At 48.2% G+C, this 24576-nt stretch overlaps 1 protein-coding gene across 6 annotated transcripts in view; it reads right to left on the reverse strand.

The window, feature by feature from the left end:
- The window catches only part of EXTL3 (exostosin like glycosyltransferase 3), a 173361-nt gene that overhangs the window by 69473 nt on the left and 79312 nt on the right, over positions 1-24576 (reverse strand). For 5 of the 6 annotated variants that reach the window (XM_030446711.1, XM_030446710.1, XM_030446709.1 and 2 more), the window contains exon 3: positions 2814-2911. The exons of the other annotated variant lie outside the window; for it this stretch is intronic. The gene's annotated coding sequence lies outside the window, so the exon portion shown is untranslated. The remainder of the gene's footprint in view (positions 1-2813; positions 2912-24576) is intronic. 6 annotated transcript variants of the gene reach the window in all.

Here is a 24576-nt window from a genome sequence, read left to right on the forward strand (position 1 = left end):
GAGCTGGGGGTGTTGAGGCTGGAGAAGAGAAGGCTGCACCGGGGAGACCTTAGAGCACCTTCCAGTGCCTGAAGGGGCTCCAGGAAAGCTGGGGAGGGACTTGGGACAAGGGCCTGGAGGGATGGGAGCCTGCGAGGGGGAAGGGTTTGCAGCTGGGAGAGGGGAGATGGAGAGGAGATCTTGGGCAGGGAGGGAGGGAGGGAGAAATGGTTTGGTTGGACTTGGTGATCTCCAAGGTCCTTTCCAGCCATGAGCATTCTGTGATTCTCAGGTGTGGGACATGGGTTAGTGGTGGCCTGGAATAAGGTGATGTCCTGGATGGGCTGGAGTGGGATAGGAGAAGGGGGAAGGGTTTCCAGGTGCAAGAGGGGAGATGGGGAGGAGATCTTGGGGAGGGAGGGAGGAATTCCTTGGGGTGAGGGTGCTGAGCCCCTGGTTGCCCAGGTTGCCCAAGGAAGCTGTGGCTGCCCCATCCCTGGCAGTGTCTCAGCCCAGGTTGGATGGGGCTTGGAGCACCCTGGGCTGGGGGAGGGGTCCCTGACCATGCAGGGGGTTGGAACTGAGTGAGTTTTGATGCTTTCCCACCCAAACCAGTCTGGGATTGTATGATACCCATGTCCAATGAAAGCCTTTCTCACTCAGTGTGTGTGCTAGAGCCCACGTTTGAGCAGCTTTTCTTCCACCTCCAAACCCTTCAGTTCAGGCAGCAAGAAAACCAAAATGCAGAGACTGAGTCAGATGTAAAGCCTAAATGTTGAATTTGAGGTGTCCTGGGCCTCTCTTTTAGCATTTGTTCCTGACAACACCAACTGAGCAACAAGGCAGTAATGGCAGTGACCAACACTCCTGCCTGCAGTGAAATTCAGCACAAAGACCAAGCTCAGGAGTTGGCCCATGTCAAACTCTGCTTGAGCCAGACCTTGCTATCAGCAGATCTGCAGGAAATTAGGGATCAGAACAACCATTTCTAGCCACCATGGTAATGTAGTGCTTTAAACACCAAAAAGGAAAAAAAAAAAAGCTTTCATGTAGGATCATGGGCTGGACCCCAGCCAGGCAACAGCACTGCTTTAAAAGGAAGTATTTATCTCTATGAAACACTTACTACACAACATGCCAGGTGCTTGAAAAGAAAGCCTTTGCTAAACAACCAGATTTTAACCTAAAATTCTGCACGTTGGCATTCTCTTCTGCTGCAGTTAAGAGTGACTTCCTTATCCAGCATGCTTATTTTCTGTCTTTTTAAGAGAAAAAGAATCATCCAGTTTAATTTTGAGGCAAGATGGAAGACCAAAGCCTGGCCTCAGAGATGTGAGATCTTTTCAGCTCAAAGTCAGCAGGTTCTCACAGGAGCTCAAGGGCTGTTCTGGAATAAATCAAAAAGGATTTACTCTTTTTCATAGGAATGAGGCTGAAAAAAAAAAAAAACAAACCAGAACCTAGATGAACAGATATGTGGTTGGGGTGGGGAAATAGCTAACAGGTTTTAAAAATATAAATAAAAAAATCAACTGATGAGTGACATTATGGCTTGATTGCCACAGTGCCAGAAGCTAAATGCTATCCTGCATGGTTGTATTTCCTGAAGGAAATCACCAGCACAGTTGCTAAGCCTGCTGGAAGCAGTTCAACCCAAGTACATATGGAGCAGATGCTCCAAACATGACAAACAAGGACACAGAGCTCCTGGAGAAATCTTTTGACAGTGAGTCAAAACAGGGGCTTGAACTGGTCATGTGCCACTAGAGAGGCAGCTGTGATTTTTCTTTTTTCACAGATTTGTAGAGTTGAAGGCCAAAAGGGACCTTGAGAGCACCTAGCCTGCTTCTTACTGTATCGTGGGCCATCACACTTCATCCAAGCTTTCTTAGGAGCTGATGTTTGATCTGGCAGCCAAATCCCAACTGGAAAAACTGTGGCAGCTCCCAGTAGTGATCCACATGCTACCTCCACTCAAAAACTCCAGCTGCCAGAGTAGCTTTGCATAGGATGCAACTGCTTCATGATGCCCTTGCATCTATGCTCCAGCCACTTTGCTTCAGCCTTCACACCTTTGCTCAAATTTATCAACAGCTCTGACAATGCTCTGGAGTCTGCCTGAAGGAGCCCAGCTCAGAACACAAAATCTTATTCTCTGGCTGAGAGTGAGAAGGAAACTGGAAAAAGAGAAATGTGCTGCTGGCAGCAATCCCTGGCCTCAGCCACACACCCCTGCACCAGCTGTGCACCAGCAGCCCAAGGACTGATCCTTACATGGTGAACCCACCTTGGTTACAAAGCTTTTTGAGGCAAGAATCTGCCCAATGAACGATGCTAAAGAAGAAAAACGTTCTGATTATGGATGCAGTCTTGGAGATCAACTCTCCCCACGGAGCTGTGTGCAGGGATTTGGATCCCAAGGCACCCAGACACCAGCCCAGCAAACTCACACCATCAGTGACATTCAACACTGCTTTTAAAACCCAATTTTTAAGACTGGAATATTGTGAAATGCCACTTCTCTGCCTGAAGTTCTGCCAACTAAATTTGGCTAAAACTTTCAGCAAACACTAGATGATTAGATGACAGAGTCAGCTACAAAAAAAAAACAAAAGTAAGGAGCTTGATTCTGACTTTGTGTCACTGTGCTGGTGCTGCCCAACTTTTCAAGCTTCTCTCATCATCACTTAAACTTGACCACAGGAAGAAAGGAGAGTGTTGCAAGAGGAGTGCAGAGATATTTTGGTAGCCTGTCTTAAAAAGCATCAAGAGAAGAAGCAACCAAATGCCAGGTGTGGAGCAGAGTGGCCCTGCAGGGCTTGTTTGTGCTTTACCTGTCTCAGCTCCTTGGCTCAGACCTGTCCTGCATCACACTTCAAATCCTTCACTACTTTTCTTCTTCCTCCCAGCGTTGATCTCAAGGGTTCTTTTCCTGTTTACAATAAAACCACAAAAAAACCCACTTTTTTTTTGGTGTAAAGAACTTAAGAAACATATTGTAACTTAAGAACATAAGAAACATATTGCCTATTGCCTCAAGGCATCATGCAAGAGATGTTGCCTGGTAGCACATTGGCTAAAAACACTCCTTCCAGACCAAAACCACTCCTTCCAGACCATCTCAAGGGTGAGAGATTCACAGTGTAGGTGGCACTAAAACTCCCATGAGCCTGACAATCTGGGCTGCTGAGAGGTATCAGAGGCTGGAGGGTATCAGGCCCAAGATACAGGACACCTCTGTGGGTGCTCTGATTCCCAGAGCAATGAGGCAAATCCTCAGCTCCTGAATATTCCCCAGCACAGCAGAGACTCACAAAGGGAGTGCAAGGCTTCTGTAACTAAAAGCAAACTGGCCAGAAGTCCCCAAGCAAAGTTTTGATGACCTGGACTCCTGGTCCTGGGATGCTTCTACTGCAGGACCACCAAATTATCTCTGAGCTCCCTCCCCCCATCTGATTTTAATGCTTTGGTTTATTGGGGCATTATGCAGACTTACAGGGACAGCCAGGTCCATAAAAAGGATGCAAGAAATGCTCTTGGTTGTCAGCCCCACCACTGCCTTGCTGAGATACCAACACTCCACCAAACCCTGGCCCAGTGCCTGAAGCTGGGGATGAGGATATTCAACCTCATAGGAGCCAAGTACAACCCAGAGCAGCAGAGGTAAATGATCAGCATGCTTTGCAAACACTGCTGCTGCTACCTCCCTCTAAATGAGACAACCTGGAGATGGGATATTTCAAATCCTCTGCAGCTAAACAGGATGAGATGTGGGTCACTGGTTCTGTGCTCCATCAGCTCAAAGCCAGGTTGAAGGAGTTCTCAGCTCCCAGCACAGGAAACATTTGCACTGCAACACCTGGCAACCAACACCTCTCAAGTCAAACGCCCAGAGCCCATAAAAAGTAAAATAATCGACTATATTGTTCTGCAAATGCCAAGGTTAAAGGGGACCCACTTGCAAACCATCCAGCCTGACCTGTTGCATGACACATCACGAGCTCCACCCGCTGGTTCCAGCCTCAAGCCCAGTAACTCACACTGATTTTTTTTTATCCAGCTTTTCCCCCAGATCAAAACCTCTCTCAGACAGGCTTCTGCTGCAAACAGCCTGATCTCAGCAGCCAAACAGATGGGAAACTGAACCAAAACAAAATACCTTCTGCTAACAGGAGTCGAGGGCTGCAAGACCCTCGCTCAGCAGGCAATGCCTTTGCTGGAGGTGGCATTTCCTTTTGTTCCAGAACAAAAAACACACTGTGCATCAGGGGCCATCCACATCCTGCCTTCATCTTCCTACACAGCCTCTTGGACAGTCAGAGTTTTGGCTTCCAGCAGAAGCTGAGTGTCCCAAACCTCCCTCTCCCCACCCCTCCTCTTACTAATGCGTTCCATACTCACAGCCTTTCACACACAGTCCCAGCTCTGCTGCCAGCAGGGACCTGGTGCTGGGCTCTGGCAGCTTCTTTAGAAATGCTGCCTGCATCCTTTTCCCTGGGGCTAGTAAAATGCTGCCCAAGTGCCTGCATCTCTGGGCTACAATAAAGGAAGCATCTCATCAACACAGCTCTCCTCTCTTGGCAGGCTGCAGGACGTGGCTCCTCTCCATCTGCACAAGGCTACAAGATGTTTGCAGAAATAGGAACTAAAAGCTATGACCCCCCTACCCCTTGCTCCTCCCTGGACTGCAAAACTCCTTCCAGAGTTCTCCAGAAATCCCAAGTGAAGCTGTTGCTCAACAGGAAGGATTGCATCCCAACCTGCCCTGCAAAACCCCCCACTCCGGTGCTCACCCACGCCCCGTGAACCCAGCATCTCTGCGTGGCTCTTGCTGGCTCTTTCTGAGGTCTGGAAATATTTGAATCACTAGTTTTGCATCCGTAGGGTTTACAACATCCAAACCCACGTTGCTTAAACAAACACAAATTACTCTGGGTCCCTGGAGCTCGTAGCAGCACTCGGGGCAAAGGACCCGAGAACTCGGCGCACGGGGGGATTGGGTGCTCGGATTCCCATCAGCCACAGGAACCCCTCTCCTGTGAGCTTAGGGGGTTGGTATTTTTTTTTAAAAACTCCCATTCTAGGCACTGAAAAGCATTAGGGTGCTCATGGGATAAATGCTACGTTATGGTAAACACAAAGCCCCTTTTCTAACCAAGACTGAATAACTTCTATAATGCAAGAATTACAGTTATCTACCAATGGCAATGAACAAATATAATATTAAGAGCAGTAATGGCAAACCAACACGGGCTCACCCAAAGAGAAAGGCAGCTTCTCCCCACTCCCCATCAGAGAAGCTGTGGCAAGTGGCTGTTTTGACTTCATTTTCTTTTTTATTAGTTTTTACAAGCCAGCTACGCTAAAAGGTTGCACCAGTAATTTAAACTGCGGTTGTCAGCAGAAGTGAAGGACATTGTGGGATACATTTTATTCTGGCTCTTTTATTGCCTGGCTCCTCGGAGTGATTCAAGCAGCTTAAAGATTTCAGAGGTACTGTCACAACAGTCTCTGCCCCTGAGCAAGCTGCCATTTGAAACCAAACCAAAACAACAACACAAAAAAAAAACCCAAACCAACAAAAAAACCACCAAGCAACCAAAACCAAAACAAAATTAAGAAACCCAAAACCAAACCAAAACAAACCAAACAAACAAAAAAAGCAAACAAAAACCCCAACAAGCTTAAACCCCCAACTTTTAGAGAACTGTCTACACCAGCAGAAGCTGTTCAAAAACTTTGGTCAAGGGAGGGGATTCTCCCCCTCTGCTCTGCCCTGCTGAGACCCCACCTGGAGTTGTGTGTCCAGTTCTGGAGTCCCCAACATCAGAAGGACACAGAGCTCCTGGAAGGTGTCCAGAGCAGAGCCACTCAAATGCTCAGAGGGCTGAGCACCTCCCTGGGAAGCCAGGCTGAGGGATTGGGCTTGTTCAGCCTGGAGAAGAGGAGGCTCCCAGGTGAGCTCAGAGCAACCTTCCAATATCTGAAGGGGCTCCAAGAAAGCTGGGGGAGGGCTTTGGACACGGGGGGGTAGGGAGAGGACAAGGGAAATGGGTTAAAACTGGAAGAGGGGAGATTGAGGTTGGAGATGAGGAAGAAATTCTTTAACAGGTTGCCTAAGGAAGCTGTGGCTGCCCCATCCCTGGCAGTGTCTCAGCCCAGGTTGGATGGGGCTTGGAGCACCCTGGGCTGGGGGAGGTGTCCCTGACCATGCAGGGGGTTGGAACTGGATGAGCTTTAAGGTCTCTTCCAACCCAACCCATTCTGTGATTCTGTGAAGACTCAACAACTGCCAATTGGTGCTACCAAACTGCTCCCTCATGGGACATGCACCTTCTGGGCTTTTGTTCTGACGTGACAGAAGTGGGGGGGCTCTGCAGCACATCGTAAATGCTGACTTTTTGCAGCTCTGCCAAAACACACACCTACACACACAGACACCTACACACACACAGCTACACACACACAGACACCTATACACACACACAGACACAGACACACAGGAGGTGACTCTCTGACTCTCCCTGCCCTCAGTGGGAGCCAGCAGTGTTCCCTCACACATCTGCCACCACATGCTGCTCATGTCCCTGGGGCTCAAATCAAGCATGTGATGGGCTCTCCAAGGGCTGGAATGTGGACAGAAAGCACAGAGCCATCTGAAGGAGACTTTGTGCTAATTTGCTTCTAAAAAAGCCTCTCCTTTACCCTCACTCCTATGCACAAGAATCAGTTCCTCTGATGATCAGTTCCAGTGATTGAAACACTGAGGTGCTTGGAGCTTGGTGTGGTCACCTCCTTCATTCCCAGTCCCAGGAGATGGTGAAGAGATACCTGGTTATCTTCAGGGTCTGGAGAACAAGTCTGCCCAGGAATGGCTGAGGGACCTGGGGAAGTCCAGCCTGGAGAAAAGGAGGATGAGGGAGACTTCTGGCTCTTTACAACAACCTGAATTGAAGCTGGAGTGAGGTGGGGGTTAGTCTCTTCTTGCTGGGACCAAACAACAGGAAAAGAGAAAATGGCCTCAAGCTTCACCAGAGAAGGTTTGGATGGGGTATTAGAAGAAACTTCTTCACTGGAAGGGTTATCAAGCAATGGAACAGGTTGTCCAGGGAGGTGGTGGAGTCACCATCCCTGGAGGGGTCTAAAAGATATGTAAATCCATTGCTCAGGGACATGGTTTAGCAGCAGAGTTAGGTTAATGGATGGACTCTGTGATCTTAAAGGTCTTATCTAACCCAAATGTTTCTATGATTCCACGATTTGTTTTGTGCCCAGTGCTGCTCCATCCATTCAGGGCAGGTAATGCTGCTTCTTCCCTGATCCCAGCCCCTGAAAGGGACAAGCAGAGGACTGGAGCACAACGTGGATGGCTCAGGCCCAACCCAGGAAAGCCTCAAACAGTGCTGGCAAAAGGAGGAATATTTTAAAGATTCCTGAGACAGCAGACATTTGCTTTTTGTCCAAGTACCATCCCAGGGTTCAGCTGGACTCTCCTCTACAGACAACCAGAAAGTGATTTCATTTGGATCAGCTATTCCTAGGACTAATGGACCAGCCCAACCAGTTCTGCCCACTGAACCAAGCTGTAAGAGATGCTCATCTTCATCCTCAGCCAGCTGCTCTGAGCACTGTGGGGCTGGAGGGCAGAGAACATCTTCCTGCTGAGCACTCTGCTGGCCTGGCAGAGAACTTGTTCCAAACCCAGTGGTGAACACTCACCCAGAAAAAGTGAAGGGAACATTTCTTAGTGGGAGGGCAGAACAAACAGGAGTGTTCTTAGGGTTAGGTGTGATGTGTTTCGTGGAGAAGGACCCTTCCATCCTTTGAGACAGAAGTTTGTTGCTGGTATAATTTAAAAAATATATATATTCACACTGCATTTTTTCCAGGTCACTCCTGTCTCTCATCCTCAGTAATTCTGCTAAGCAAATGGGGTTGCATTTAGCACAGAGGGAGCAGGACAGCACAGACACCACAGAGACAACATTTGCCAACATCTTCTGCTCACCCCACCATCAACCTTTGTCTGCCTCATCACAGATGTCTGCTGAGGAGAGCAGCAAGGAGCAGGTGTGCACATCAGAACCTCTTTTGAGAAGCAAAAATGAAACCTGGCCCTAAGCAACCACATTGAGGCACTGAGCTTAGAACCAAGGGCTGGAGATGAGGGAACTGCAGCATGGACACTGCTGGGAGACAAAAAGTAGAGATTAAACCTGTCCTTACCTCTCAGCAAAGAGAAATGTTAATCTGCAACATCTTTGGGATGCAGGGGTGGAGGAAGGCAGAGCAAGGCACAAAGGAGCTCTGGAGAGCTGCCCAGGAAGGCTCCTCTGCTCCTCAGGGAATCCAGCCCTGCTCTTAAACTCACAGTCTCCTTCTGGCCTCTCCAGCTCACTGCTCCAACATAAACAAAGTTCTACATCCTCCTGGAAATTAAAACCAGCATCTCAGATATGTACACAGACACAATCCCCTTCTCCCCAGCAGGAACCGGGGATGGAGAATTTGCAGCCCCAGGGGCTTGGAGCAATCCATGTTTGTGGAGGCTGGGGAAGGCCAAGAGTGAAATGAAGAGCATGAAATGGCATCTAGGGATATTTAACAATCTCAGGGTTTTTTTCTGACCTCCTCTCTTCACTCTCCAGATAAATATATCCATTTTCTTCTGCTCATCCTCACAGTGTCCACTGAAAAGCTCTTTCCTTTACCCCTTGATCAACAAAAGCATCACAATCTGCTTTCATCTCTCCCTTTCCTGGCAATTAGATCCACTTGCTTCCCTATTTTCTCTTCTTCCAAGGCTCTTATCTACGTTGTTTTTTTTATTTCTCTCATCTGCCTGTACCATCACTGCTGTTCACAGCCAGGCAGGCTACTGTGTACCTAAAATTTGTTTTCAATACACTTATTTAAGCTCATTCTCCAACACTCAGGTAGACAAATATTTGCAACCTAACCCAGAAAAATGCCTGTGGAAATTATTCCAGACATCTAAACCCATCTAAGCAGAAGGTCAAGGTGACCAAGTCCTGGGGAGCCCACATCTGCAGCTCTGGTGGGCCACCCATCCATGGCAAAGGCACAAGAGGCTGCAATCTGCTCTGCTGGGTGCACATGTGGTGACATCTCTCCAAAGATCTCACCACCAAAGCTGCTGAGCTGACCACAGGTGGAGTGAAGACAACACAGAAGGTCAAGCAGAAGGTATTTCTGGCAGCCCCCCCTACCTTTATGGTATTAAGGTGCCATTAATAGGATGCCAGAGTTCAGCATCTCAGTCTGGACAACGCAAAACTATTAAAGGGAGCTCTTGGATATTTAAGAGCAGAATGTTTCCCAGCCTAATGCAAGCAACATGTCACATAAAGCTGGCAACGTAACCATCTGGGTCCATTAACTGCACTTGCTCTGTAGCATTTACTGTCTGAATTGTTTATGCCTCGTTTGAGCACAGAGGCTCCTCAGCATATTAATACTCTGGAAAAGAACACGTAAAACAGAGCTGGAAACAAAGGGCTATCTGGGGTGCCAGAATTACAGCACAGACTGCACTGGGATGAGGTGGGAGGGGGGGGTTAAAAAAAGCACAGAAGGAGCCTCCAGAGAGCTCCCATCTAGCTTCCACTTCAGCAAACAAAATCATACAAACAGTGAAACTAAAACCTGTTGCTGTAGAAAGGCAAATGCTTTATGACCCCACTGCAAGGAAAGAAATGTCAAAGGCTTGCAAAGAGTACAGAGAAACTGTTAAGTTCCTTCTGCAATCCTAAACAAAACCAACTGGTTTCCCAGAAACAAACTGGGAAATCATCCCTTCCCCCCCTCAGCAAGAGGAGGTCCCACTCTGCTAGCAAAAAGATTGATTTCTACTTCTGCTTCCCCTGTACCTTCAATGACTGCCAGGCAATGGGAAGCCAAGCAGGTTGGAGATGCCCTCCAGGTCCTGCCTGCTTGCTTGAGGTTCAACAAGGCCAAGTGCCGGGTCCTGCACTTTGGCCATAACAACCCCATGGGGAGCTCCAGGCTGGGCACAGAGTGGCAGAAAGGGACCTGGGAGTCTGGATTGCCAGGAAGCTGAAGAGGAGCCAGCAGTGTGCCCAGGTGGCCAAGAAGGCCAATGGCATCCTGGGCTGTGTCAGGAACAGCGTGGCCAGCAGGGCCAGGGAAGGGATTCTGCCCCTGTGCTCAGCCCTGGGGAGGCCACAGCTTGAGTCCTGTGTCCAGTTCTGGGCCCCTCAGCTCAGGAAGGAGATTGAGGTGCTGGAGCAGGTCCAGAGAAGAGCAAGGAGGCTGTGAAGGGATCCAGCACAAGTCCTATGAGGAAGGGCTGAGGGAGCTGGGGGTGTTGAGGCTGGAGAAGAGGAGGCTCAGGGGAGACCTCATCACTCTCTCCAACTCCCTGAAAGGAGGTTGGAGCCAGGGGGGGGTTGGGCTCTTTTCCCAGGCAACTCTCAGCAAGACAAGAGGGCAGGGTCTCAAGTTGTGCCAGGGGAGGTTTAGGTTGGAGATGAGAAAGAATTTCTTTCTGGAGAGGGTGATCAGGCATTGGAATGGGCTGCCCAGGGAAGTAGTGGATTCTCCGTGTCTGGAGATCTTTCCAAAGAGCCTGGATGTGGCACTGAGTGCCATGGGCTGGGAACCACGGGGGGAGTGGATCAAGGGTTGGACTTGATGATCTCTGAGGTCCCTTCCAACCCAGCCAATTCTGTGTGATTCTGTGATTCTGAGTCACCGGAAGGGAAAGGAAATGAAGGTAATGTTTTACCTGGGAGCTGACTGGGAGCCTGGCAATGCCCAGCCAGGGTGCTGCTCACCTTGGAGACACTCAAGGGAAAGCTCTCTGTGGGTTCAACCAACTGCCCGCTCCAGGAGCCCCGATTTCACTTCCCTGTCTTCTTGTAGGAGATGCAACTCCTGACCAGGATGACCAGAATTCTTAAATTAAGCATGAGAAAATCCTTCGTTACCCTCAGAGTAAGCAGGGAGGTTGTGGAGTCTCCATCCCTGGAGATACTCAAGATCCACATGGATGGATTCCTCTCCAAGCAGCTCTAAGGGAACAGCAGGGTTGGACTCCATGATCCTCAGAGGTCCCTTCCAAGCCCTGACCATTCTGTGATTCTGTGAAGTGACTATCTAAATCCCAAACTGACCAAGGTCCCCTTTAAAAATCCCTAAATTCCCTCAGTGAGCCAAAGTCTGCCAATCAGCTCTCAAAGGAGAGCTTTGCCTGGGGAGAACAGGGCCTGGCACAAGAAAAGGAGGAATGCACAGAGATGCTCAGAGCAGGAATGAGGGGGGGTAAAAAGGAATTACAAGGAGTAAAAAGACCTCGTGTATTTTCAGGATTCACTTCTGAGGAAGAAAGGAAAAGAGGGAAGGAGATTTTCCTCAGAAAAAAACATTCATAAAGGAGCCACCTTGCACATGGTGCTCAGGATGAAGGCAATGCACAGGGACAAAAGCTGGACCCCCAAATTAAGGTCCTCTGTGGTTGGCTTGTCCCTCTTTACCTGAGATCACAGCCCACTGTGGGGATGCTACAAACCCTTTCACATTGGTCCAGTTGAGGGGCACAAAGAATTAACAAGAGGAGGGCTGTTCAGCAGAGGAAAATTGTTGCTTCAAAGAAGAGCAAGAGGCACATTTGAGTCTTTCTCAACAGTGAAGTCCTTCCACCTTCTGCAGGCAGGTAAAACATATACTACCTTGCTAGAAAACTGCTCCAAGCTGCCACTCCTCTAAAGAAATTAATTTAAAATGAAGTAGTTCAAGCAAGAACTTCCAGCATTTTAATGTGTGAAGCCACCCTCTGTTTTGTGATGACATTTTGCTTTCATAGCAAAAACGGTGTTGTTGGGATTCAGGCTTCAAGAAAGGGAATGGAAACTCTTTTTGCTCAATGCCACCAAACTGGTGTCCCTGTGCACGACGTGCTCAGAAGCCACCTCCTGCCACAAAACCAGACTGATCCATTCCATAGCTTCACTTGTGACCATGCCATGGCCTTTCTGCATGAGTAGAGCAACCTCAGCATTCCCTTATGGTTGTATCTCTCAATGAACCCAGTTACCTGCTCTTAGTTACAGCACAGTTTCCAAAGATGCTTCAAAGCTTGACCCAAAGAGGTGCCTGATATCCTGGTAATTAGCTCCAGTGATTAATCACAGCCATGCCACCCTCCCAGTGCACCTTCCAAAGAGCTGCTGCTTCTCACAGTGCTCTCCAACAGGCTGGGCAGCATCCAGAACCCTCTTCCCACATAAGGGAGTTGTATTTCATCCTCTCTCTTCATCTGACAAATACAGTGGGAGGTTTAAAAAGTTCAAGTCTGGATATTTTCTGCCTGCTCCCTGCCCTGCTGCTCCTTCTGCATGTTCTCTAGCTTTTCCCATGTCTATTTTAAAACGTGGGCAATCAAAGCCAGATGAGCTATTCCACTACTGCTTCCATAAATGCAGTTTTTGGAAGTAAATATATCCTTGCATCCTATTTCTCAGTTCACATATCCATAGATGACATTACACACTTCCTACTGCACTGTCACTCTGGGAATAATGATAGTGCAGATAGTGTCATCCAGAGGGACCTGGCCAGGCTGGAGAAGTGGAATCCTGCAAACTGCAGGAAGCTCAACATGGCCAAGGGCAAGGTTCTGCAGCTGGGTGGAGGCAATCCCATGGAGAAATAGAGGTTGGGAGGAGAAAGGATTGAGGGCAGCCCAGAGGAGAAGGACTTGGGGGTGGGGGTGGTGGAGCAGAAGCTCAACATGAGCCCTCAGGGTGTGCTTGGAGCCCAGAACCCAACCATGTCCTGGGCTGCAGCAAAAGAAGCACAGAGAGGGGTTGAGGGAGGGGATTCTCCCCCTCTGCTCTGCTCTGCTGAGAGCCCACCTGGAGTTGTGTGTCCAGTTCTGGAGTCCCCAACATCAGAAGGACACAGAGCTCCTGGAAGGTGTCCAGAGCAGAGCCACTCAAATGCTCAGAGGGCTGAGCACCTCCCTGGGAAGCCAGGCTGAGGGATTGGGGTTGTTCAGCCTGGAGAAGAGGAGGCTCCCAGGTGAGCTCAGAGCAACCTTCCAATATCTGAAGGGGCTCCAAGAAAGCTGGGGGAGGGCTTTGGACACAGGGGGGTAGGGAGAGGACAAGGGGAATGGGTTAAAACTGGAATAGGGGAGAGTGAGGTTGGACATGAGGAAGAAATTCTTTGGGGTGAGGGTGCTGAGACCCTGGTTGCCCAAGGAAGCTGTGGCTGCCCCATCCCTGGCAGTGTCTCAGCCCAGGTTGGATGGGGCTTGGAGCACCCTGGGCTGGGGGAGGTGTCCCTGCCCATGCAGGGGGTTGGAACTGGATGAGCTTTAAGGTCCTCCCAAGTCATCCCATTCTATGATTGTATGAATTCAAGCAGATTTAGCTGCTCAGTAGAACCAGAAGTACCTTTTCCCTGTGACTGTCTCTCCAGGGCAGAGCCCTCTTCCTCAGGCATGGCCCATGCTGTTTGCTCCTCCACATGCAACGTTGTCACAGGTCATTTCACATCAGATTTGTGGGACTGCACTTTACAAGTCATCTGGACTGCTCTGAGTCACTTATCATATTCTGGTGATGATTTATGACTCCATCAGTTTTGTGAAGTCCACACATTTTCTCAGCAGGGACTCAGGGCCTGATGAAAATCACAAGAGCAGCGAGGATGCAGCCACTCCTGAGAACTCCCATGATCACATTTTACAGTGCCACAGCTTTATCACAGCCTTTGCATGACTTTTCTTCCCTGCACTGATGAAAAAAGAGCAGACAGAGGCTTACCCTATCTCCCTAACAGCTCTGACACTGCCTAGTCCCACAAAACTGAATTCATTCAGAGCTGCAGTTTCACCACGAAGCTCATGGAGAGCAAACTCCTACCTAGGAGCAGAAGCTTCAACATCCCCTTGCTTGGGGAGAAGAGAAAATTGGTGAGGCTGGAGAAGTCATCCTTAAAAATATCTGTTCATCTGCTATCCCTCAAACAGGAAGAACCTAAACAACTGGGAAATTTCATTACTTGCACAGAAGACAAATCAATCTTCATGCTCCCACTTTTTTTTTCCTCCCATCCAGTGCTTCTGCAGGTCTTTGGCACCACTTCAGAGCACACCTGGAGTGCTGTGTTCAGTTTTGGTCCCTGCTCTCCAAGAAGGATGTGACAGGTTAGAGAGGGTCCAAAGAGCCACGAGGATGATCAGGGATGATCAGCACCTGCCATATGAGGAGAGGCTGAGAAAACTGGGTCTGTTCAGCCTTGAGAAGAGGAGGAGAGACCTTATGACCATGTTCCAGTACTTAAAGAAGAAGATGGAGATGGAGACTCCCTGTAGGATGGAAATTCCCTGTTTACAAGGAGTCCCATGGGCAAGCCAAGGGGCAATGGGCACAAGTTGCTCCTGGGGAGATTCCCATTGGACACAAGTGGAAAACTGTTGACTCTGAGGACAGTCAGAGATTGGAATGGTCTCCCAATATTGCCTCACAAAGAGAATTACTGATTTAGCCACGAAGGCACCAGTTTTACACAGGCATCCTAATAAGTGCAGTTGAAACAGAACTCCCTTTAATTGTCCTTCTGTTCATGCATGGGCCACCAGCAGGATTTTCTGAGCAGGCAGAAGATGAGTGCATGTTGTGATACACAATTAACATTTCCATAATCAGGGTTTCACATTACTCAAAAGCAATTTGCTAGTGGGTGTTTTTGTTTTGTTTTGTTTCCGTGTCCCCAGCAATCCCTCAAAAGCAAGGACTGCTCAGAAGGAAGGAGAAATGGGGCTGTTACAACCCTTGCAGGTCAAACCCTTCCAGGCACTTCCCAAGTGCCATAATCCTTTGCTCAACTCTGCTTCTCCCTACCCAAGTTGCAAGAAATTCCATATAACCAGCACCCTAACCAAGCCCACCAACAATACCAAGGACTCAGAAGTGAATGAGAACTTTATTTTTGGCAGCACAGGCTCCTCATGAGATCCCAAGGACCACAAATGATTCCATCAAGGGATCTCCCCAAGGGTGAGGGAGCTGCATGGGCTCTGCCAGGCTCATGAATAAGAGGAGCAAATTAAAATCTGGGGAATCAGTGCTTCCCTATGGAAAACTGATGGGATCAGCTGGTAAATTCTTCCACTGCTCAGTGCTGCCTTTCTCCTCCCCCTGCACCACAAACTGAGCAGAGCAGGAGACAAAATGAACACTAAAAAAAAACAAATTTGGAGAGAAGTTGAACCAGAAGTCCACGGAAAACTGATCAACACTCTGGGATGGTGCCACACTGCTGACAAGGGGGTGAACTCCTGGTGTCCCACAGTGTCAAACCTCTCAGGTCCCCAGGAGGTGACACTGAAATGGCAGGAACTGAGGGATGATCAGGCTGAAGAACTTCAAACCCAGAGCCAACCCCCCATACACATCAGGCACACTTCCACTGCAAGGTAGGAGCATGGATGCACGTGTAAAACATGATTAATTTCCAGAGTTTTAAGCACAGCCTTTGAGTGTGGCTCATTTTCAAGCAAAATGGGATGGCAACTTTATGGTCACTGAGCTACCCATGCAGAGCAAGTGCTGCAAAATCTGCAGTGCTTTCAAATCCTTGACTATTAACACATTCTTTGAATTAATTTTGCCCAAATGATCCATACTGGAAATTGATGTATGACCCTGTATTAAAGCCCCCAGTAGCCCTCTCTCTGTACATGCCATGGAGCTTAAATACATGAAAGCTGAGTGCCTTAAGAGGCTGATGAGAATAATTTTCTAGTAGAATGGAAAGGACAAACTGCTTTTATGAGAGTGTGTTTTACAATCTGTTTTTTCAAATTGAAGCAAAAATAGTTCCCAGATGGAAGCTGTATCAGTCCAAATTTAACCTAAAGAATCCTTAAAATAAATAAAAAAAAACCAAAACACAACAACAACAAACAGGAAAAACTTCATAAAATTTCTCTCCACCAAAAAGCTGACAGCATCTTGTTCTGAGAGTACTTAGAGTCACAGTGAAAAAAGCCTTGAGGTTTTGTTGATCAAAGATTCAAATAAAAAGGAAATAGTTTCAAAACGGTGGCAGCAAAGTTTGTCATTAATTCTCCAGTGTGTGCATTAGACTGTGGAAAATTTCTTTACAAAGCTCCAGGCATCCACAGAGGCAGCAGGGGTGGAAAAGGATTCCAATGCCCACAGAGTGCTTACCCACTGTCTAGAAGTAGCTTTTCCCCTGCAAATCAATAATTTTAATTTTTTTTTAAGTGTCACATGTAGCCATAACATGGCCCTAATACTCATTTCAAACTCACAGCACCTTAACAAAAAGCAACCTCTAAAGCTTGAATTTAGCTTTTAATCTGCATCAGCAATGCCTAACACACACAATAGCCCAACTCATCTCTTATCCTGGTGCTGGAGAGGCAATGAAGAGAACAGGAGATGAAAGCAGGATGCTCAAATTTGTACTTCCACTGGCACAGTTGGATTTGGAGGTTGGACTGGATGACTTTTAGAGGTCCCTCCCAACCCAAATTATTCTATGACTCTAAGTGCAAGCAGCACCTGGCTTTATTTGCATCTTCCAGGTCTTGCAGAGATGTCACATATTTATAATTTGGTAAAGACAAATGTAGGAATGGCTTTATCTACAAGGGATGGAACCAGCAGGTCACTGAGCAACTGCCAGCTCTGGAGGTCCCTGGCTGCTTGCAGGGCAGGAAACACCACAGAAATTTGTTCTTCCACCCTTTCCTCAGCATCCACTGCTGCACCTACCCAGAAAACTGCTCTAAAGAGACATTTGGCCCAATCAAGTACAGGTTTTTCTCTTGGAAGCCCTGAGCAGCCTCCTGTGTACTTACTCTTCAAACAAATCAAGCTTCAAGGAGAGAAATCATTACTTTAGTAGATAAAATGCACTGAGGGAACAAATCTTGTGCCCTGCATAGAGCCCAAAGTTTGGTTTTACTCCAGCCCAGGCAGGATGGCTCCATGCCTCTCCTCAACACCTCCTGGGGGTCTCACCTGACTCCTGGGCAAGCTGTGCCCATCCAGCAAACACAACAGCAGCCCAACACTCAGCACATCATCACCTTCCAGCCCTCTGCCACCAAGTTCCCTAAAGATCACCAGGGAACAGAGCAGAAACAAGAGAAATCCTTGAGAGGAACTGAAACCAGATCCTCAGACACCTCTCCTCAGTTCCTACCTGTTAGTGCTCTCCTTACTGGCTCCTGGCTCCCACCCCAACCTCCTTCACTCTCCTCATCCATTATCCAGCAGCCCTCCCTTCTTTTCAGCATCCTTCTGCCAACACCATTCCAGCCTATGTTACCATTTCTGCTGGGCATGGAGATCCTGTTGCAGCAAATTCCCCAAACTCTGCCTCTGCTTTGCAGTTTGGAGAGGATCAAGTTGTGCCACAGCTCACCCAAGCTCATGACACTGTCAGTAGCTGTTAAGAAAGCTTTCACTCTGCCTGGTGAAGGAGAAAAGAGTTTTGGTTATACTGGAGAAGTGGGAGGAAAAAGAATAGCTTTGCTTGTAAGAGGATCTCATAAGTGGGTAGAAATGGTGCTCTCAGGAGGAGCAGAACACACCATGCCAGCAGAAGCCCTTTTAGATCACAGAGCCACGAGTGGGAACATCACCTTATTCCACATTTGTTCCCTCAGAAAAATTATTTTCCCATTGCACGTGCACAGTTCATCTTCCTTGTGGCTGCATCTTCCCTGGACTCACAATTCTTACTCTAAAATGATTAAAAATGCTTCTTTCAACCAGACAAAAGGTAAGGTATTAAGCCCAGGGTCAACACTTCCAGCAGAAAATCAGAAACCCCTCTGTGGTCACAAGCTTTGCAGCAGAACCCTGTGGGTGCTTCCTGCCTCAGCACAACAGGGGGTAAGCAGTGCTTTCCCTTCCCCAAAAAAAGCACTTTGGGATCTATGACAGAGCAATCCTGCTGGGAAAACCTCAGCACAGGGAGCTCTCCTTGGAGCTGGGATCACTCCTCTCCATGTCACCAAATTAAAAGCAGCTTCTTTGAACACCAACCTCACCTGAGGCTCTGCTAGCAACCACAACAGAGAGTGCAGCTTTCCATATTCATTCCTGCTTGGCTAAAAACCCTAGGATAGAGCAGGACCAGCATAATAATGGCAATTACAGATATTGAATGCAGTAATTTCAGCCCCAATTAACATAATGAATCTCTGTCTCTTCCCAGTAACTCACCTCAGAACAATCAAGCTAAAGGTGATCAGGCTGAAGCACATCATAAGAATGCTACACACTGATTACATGAACCAAGCTGGGAAAGATTTCTACCCAGTTCTTCCTCAAAAAACCATCCACCAACCTCCTTTTGCCTCCACACACACAAAAAGAGGCTCTGTGGAATTTATTATCCATGTTTTGATAGCAGGCAGGAGGAATAATGTTGCAATCTTTTTTTTTTTAGAAGGGAATGAGTCAACCCAAGCCCTGCAGCAGATACTTTGGAGGCAGAAGGGTAGTAAGGTGGTCTTGCAGCAAATGAGGAAAGGAAGGAGCAGCAAATCCTGAGTGAGCAGCAGCACACATTTAGCTGCATGGTAAAGAATTGTCTGCCAGAGGAACAGAACCATCTCACCCGTGGGAAGTATCTGCAAAAGGTGCCCAGACAGGCTGTGAAGGATCCACTCTTCACACAAATCTGTGACATTTCAAATACATGTTCTGGTCTAATGGCAAAAACATGTCACACAAACATTCAGGACAGCAAGTGGTGAGGGAAGAGGTCAGACCTGACTTGCTCCAGACATAAATTTCTCTGCCACATCAGTTAGGCAGAAAGGGACGTGGGAGTCTGGATTGCCAGGAAGCTGAACAGGAGCCAGCAGTGTGCCCAGGTGGCCAAGAAGGCCAATGGCATCCTGGGCTGTGTCAGGAACAGCGTGGCCAGCAGGTCCAGGGAAGGGATTCTGCCCCTGTGCTCAGCCCTGGGGAGGCCACACCTCGAGTACTGTGTTCAGTTCTGGGCCCCTCAGTTCAAAAAGGATATTGAGGTCCTCGAACAGGTCCAAAGGAGGGCAATCAAGCTGGTGAAGGGACTCGAACACAGATCCTATGAGGAGAGGCTGAGGGAGCTGGGGCTGTTCAGCCTGAAGAAGAGGAGGCTCAGGGGAGACCTCATCACTCTCTACAACTACCTGAAAGGAGGTTGGAGCCAGGGGGGGGTTGGGCTCTTTTCCCAGGCAACTCTCAGCAAGACAAGAGGGTAGGGTCTCAAGTTGTGCCGGGGGAAGTTCAGATTGGATATTAGAAAGAATTTTTTCATGGAAAGGGTGATCAGACATTTGGAACGGGCTGCCTGGGGAGGTGGTGGACTCTTCGTCCCTGGAGATGTTTAAAAAGCGACTCGATATGGCACTCAGTGCCATAGTCTAGTGACTGTGGCAGTAGTTGATCAAGGGTTGGACTCGATGATCTCTGAGGTCCCTTACAACCCAGCCTATTCTATGATTCTATGATTGAAGTTCTGTGAAGTGAACACAGGAACAAACCATGGATGTGGGACTAAAGACTATTGCACTGATCAGCAGATCCAGGAGTGGTCCAAGTGTGCCTGTTCAGTGTAGCCTTGGACAAGCAAGAGCCACAAGAGCTTGGTCCATGCCTGCTGTGCCATGGGAAGGAGCCTTCAGGGTGGTGAAGCTCAGACTGGCAGGGTGAGAACAGGCTGATAGGGCTGCCCTGCAGTAAATGAGGATTTCCTGCTTCTGAAGCTGCAGAAATGGTTTGATCTATATTCTCCTCTTCTTGGAAATTAACTAAAAGCCTCAGCATGGTTAGTTCAAGTGGCATGAGAAGGAAATGAAATCAAAAAGGGAAAAAAAGGCATGAAATCAGGGCACAGAACCTCTGCCTACAATCTGAACTTCTCGTTCACCACTCCTTGTCCAGGACACTTCCCTCCTTTCTTTCCAGCTCCACCACAAGCCTTATTCCATTTCTCATCTGGTTCTTCCAGATTTGGCCCTCTCCCTCCCCTGAGAGTTCTCCTGGAGGCTCCAGTGGATACACCAGGATTTCTTCCTCTACTTCTTCATGTAGAGTCAATTCCAAATACTCAATCTTGCTGCCCCAACATCTCCAACACCCCCAGCCTCCATGAGATGTCTCACCTCACCTCAGGTGCCCCACAGCCCCTCCCAGCAGCTGAACCCAACTGTTGCGCTGAAAGCTTGCTGTCCCTGAGCCTGACTGGATGCTGAGCCTTTGATGCATGCCTGCAAACTCAAGACATTACACAAAAGGGACCCACAACACCCACAAAAACAAAAAAGCCCAAGAAGAAGAAGCTAGCAGACAGAAAAGATGCAAAAAGTTACTTGTGCTTAGCCCATATGCTTGGGAGAGCACAACCACTTCTCTTACCAGGCAGAAATGTTTATTTTAATAATCATAAATCTCATAGTTCCTCAAATCAAACACACTGCAGACAAGCAAATGATTTCTAGGCCAAACTCATAAACTGAACAAAGTTGTTTTCTTCTCTACAGCTTTTACTCTGTCACTTCAAAACAAAGTAAGTCAAATCCACCCCACAAACCAGAAGAGGACAAGTACCAAGGTTATGTTTCAATAAGCATTCAAGTAACAAATTGATCAAAATAATATACAGCTTGACTTCAAGACAACAAGGTGAAGCCAGTGGCACCTGGGGGCATCCATGCTGGAACAGGCAGGCAGCCCCACACTGACAGCTAAGCCTTGATTATAAACTCAGTCATCAACTCTAAATTGCTCTTTTAAACACAGAAAACTGGAGTTTTGCTGTTTATCTGGCTATAGGCTAACAGGGAAGCTCTCCTGCAAGCTGAGAGCTTCCTTGTTGTTGCCTCAACATATAACCCACAGCATCACTTACCAGGACTGTGAGGCATGGGAGGGCAATAATTAAGCAAATTAAGGCAAGGAAGAGATTAATGAGTTGCCCAGGGCCACAGAAGGCAGTAAGCAACAGAGAAACGAGTGACATTTATGAGTCTCTTGTTTATATCCCTGGTTCCTGAAGCCCTCACACAACCCCCACCAGATGATTACACGTGGGAGCTGGTGGGGCCAAGCGTTGGCATCTCAAACCCTTCCAGGGGGTGAGCAAGCCAGGCTGCAGCCAATACCAACTTTCTCCCCTCCACCCACAAAGAGTTTGTGCTGGCTGAGTGATTTCAGGCAAGATGTAGATGGAACTCGACTGAAAACACAAAGAAAAAAAGAAACCAGCAATTGCTCACCTCCCCTCCCCGGAGTGGCTTGGGGTTCAGCGAGCCGGAGGCTGCTGAAGGGATGGAGGCTTTGCTTGGCTGGGCTGCCCAAAAGCTGCAAAGAAAAGGGAAAAACAAATGTTTCTCGTGTGCTGCAGCAGCAGGAGGCATTGCCAAGGATCTTGCAGCCCAGCTTTGGGAGCCCTGCTGCTGTGCAGGAGATGATGGATCTTGCCCGGCCCCACGGTTTCCTTCAGAAAGCACCGCAGGGAGCAGGGCAGAGAGGGATCAAGCTGACAGGACTCAGGTATCCTGGCACTCCAACAGCCCTGGAGACAGGAGTAACTAATTAATAGGGAGTTAGGGGATATTAGCAAGCAGTGAGGTATTAAGGATTAATTTAATTACTTCAGCCTCAAAAATATACCAGAAAATTACAGCACCAAGAGATTCTCTTCGCAGCATCCCCCTCCTACAGCAACACTCACAACCTATGCTCTGCTGCACCTCTTGGTGTCTCTGGTGGCAGAGGTTCCTGGCAGCAGAGCTGATTTTCAAATGTTAGGATGCAAGAAAAAAGGAAATTCATGAATTGGCTGCAGCAATTTGAGGGAGATTTGTGGCCATAGCAACATTACCATAATCAATGCTGCAAGGAACAAAAGCTACTTTGATCATCTCCTTCCCTACCCTCTCCACCTCACCCTTAATGTTAGAGAACATCCAGACAGCCTCCAGTCCCCAGACACCCACGTGTCCTCTCCCACTCACTATAACCCTGATGTGAAGGGGGTAGTGAATCACTGGATGGTCCTGGAATCACCGAGAAGGAGGCTTAAAGCTGAAAAATGTGTGTTTGGAGCCCAGAACCCAACCATGTCCTGGGCTGCAGCAAAAGAAGCACAGACAGGGGTCAAGGGAGGGGATTCTCCCCCTCTGCTCTGCTCTGCTGAGACCCCACCTGGAGCTGTGTGTCCAGTTCTGGAGTCCCCAACATCAGAAGGACACAGAGCTCCTGGAAGGTGTCCAGAGCAGAGCCACTCAAATGCTCAGAGGGCTGAGCACCTCCCTGGGAAGCCAGGCTGAGGGATTGGGCTTGTTCAGCCTGGAGAAGAGGAGGCTCCCAGGTGAGCTCAGAGCAACCTTCCAATATCTGAAGAGGCTCCAAGAAAGCTGGGGGAGGGCTTTGGACATGGGGGGGTAGGGAGAGGACAAGGGAAATGGGTTAAAACTGGAAGAGGGGAGATTGAGGTTGGAGATGAGGAAGAAATTCTTGAATTTGAGGGTGCTGAGCCCCTGGTTGCCCAGGTTGCCCAAGGAAGCTGTGGTTGCCCCATCCCTGGCAGTGTCTCAGCCCAGGTTGGATGGGGCTTGGAGCACCCTGGGCTGGGGGAGGTGTCCCTGACCATGGTGTGTGTTGATCTCCATGATCTTTAAGGTCCCTTCCCACCCAAACCAGTCTGGGATTCTATGATTTAAAGGGACTTTGTAAGAGTGTCCAGTGCACCTGCAGTCCAGACAGACCCTGCCCAAGCAACCACTCCACACAGACCATGTTCCTGGGCTGGTTTAGGAAGGGGGCAATGCCTGACTTTCCTGATTGCCCACCAAGCACAGCCATCCAAGCACAGGATTGTCCCATCCTGCTCCCAGCAAGGCAGGCATGGGACAGTGATGATTCGGTCAAGGATGAGCTGAAGACAATTGTGCTGATAACAGATAATAAACAACTCACTCCAGGTGCCTTCTGTTTCCTCTGCTACAACTTAAACTCATCTAGGACATCTTAAGGCTCAGATGGTTTCTTGCAGTGCAACCATGTCAGGCCACAATGCCCTACCAGAGGTCTGAGCTCTGCAAGCATTTTATGCAAATAAAAGAATAAATCAGACTCCCAGGAAATAAACCTAACAAGCTGCCCATCTGCACCTTTGTGCTGTATGCCTCCTACAATGAAAATACATCTGGAAAGCCCAGTCTGCCCCCCGAGATGAAGGGAGAGATCCAAATTAATGCTCTCAGTAATTTTAGCTTCACAAATCAGGGGTAGCTGACTCACTCTTCCTGCCCCTGGTCACAACATCTGGGGTCTTTATGGTCACTGAGGTTCTTTTCCCACAAAGCAGAGCCTGGAATGTGGCAAGGTGGAGCACTGGAGGGGAAGAGGCAGCAAACTTTCCAAATTAGTAGCAAAGACCAGAGGGCTGCAGTAATTCTACAGCTGGGATAGCTCAGCAGCCATGATTACAATCTGCCCGCTTAATTTGGCCCCCCCAGTTTCTATCAGAGACACAGCAGGAGGAAATTCTTGTCGAGTAGTTAAAGCAAGGGATGGGGGTTTGGATGACTGGGGTTTTACTCCCAGCTGTGTCTCAGACCTTCCAAGCAAACCTCAGGGAATTCTCTTCATCTGCTCCAGTTCCCTGGCTCGCAGCGTTCCTCAGTCACTCTCCAGGGATCTCAGGGGTTACAAATAGCAACTGAGAAGCAGAAATATCAGCAAGCAGAGCTTCCTGTTCAGTTCAGCAGGACTGAAAGCATCTTAGAAATTTGCCTGTAACACAACCAGAAAGATTTAACTGCACAGAACTCATCAAGCTGCTCCCTCCAACCATCCTCTTGTTATAGGCATAAAAGGGCACAGCCAGGGCAAGCCATGCCCAGAACCCCAAGCCACCAGGGAACTTATTTTGATGGCCCCAAAAGATCATCTGAGGAGAGAGGAAAAATGAAGCATATTTCACTGGTCTGGCTTAAATGATTTCATAGGTCTGACTCTGAAATAAAACCTGAGTGTGGGAGCAAGACATGCCAGGAACATGTGAGAAATCTTAGAGGAGTCCTCCTGGGCCCTCAGATTCATTCAGATGCAAAACTCATACTTGAAAAAATAAAAAGAGAGGGGGAGGATGATGACCCCAAGTTAAACAAAATAAAAGAATAAAAGGAAAGAGGAAAGGGGTGCTCACTTCTAAAAATTCACTCACGTAGCTTTGAAGTCTGAGTTTTGTTTGGAACTGAACATGTTCCATTAGCTGGAATTTTTTCCTGGTTTTTCCTTTACAGAGGGCAGAGCTAGCTCTGTAAAAAAAACCCTGAGATCCTCAAGAAGAGAGCCAAAAATCAGCTAACAGTGCACCTCTCAGTTAGAAACTTTTGCACCACATTGACTGAGAATCACTGAGGTAATACATTAATTCCTCAGAGTAGCTTCAACACCTGAAAAGCAATTTGGAGTTATCTGTAAAGAAAAGATATATCAAGAGTGGGAACTCCTCCTCAGCATCTTCTCCCACCTCTTCCTGCACGTCCATCCCTCCCACAGTGCA

This window comes from Calypte anna, chromosome 3 (assembly GCF_003957555.1).
Source record: "Calypte anna isolate BGI_N300 chromosome 3, bCalAnn1_v1.p, whole genome shotgun sequence".
NCBI classification, from domain to species: domain Eukaryota; kingdom Metazoa; phylum Chordata; class Aves; order Apodiformes; family Trochilidae; genus Calypte; species Calypte anna.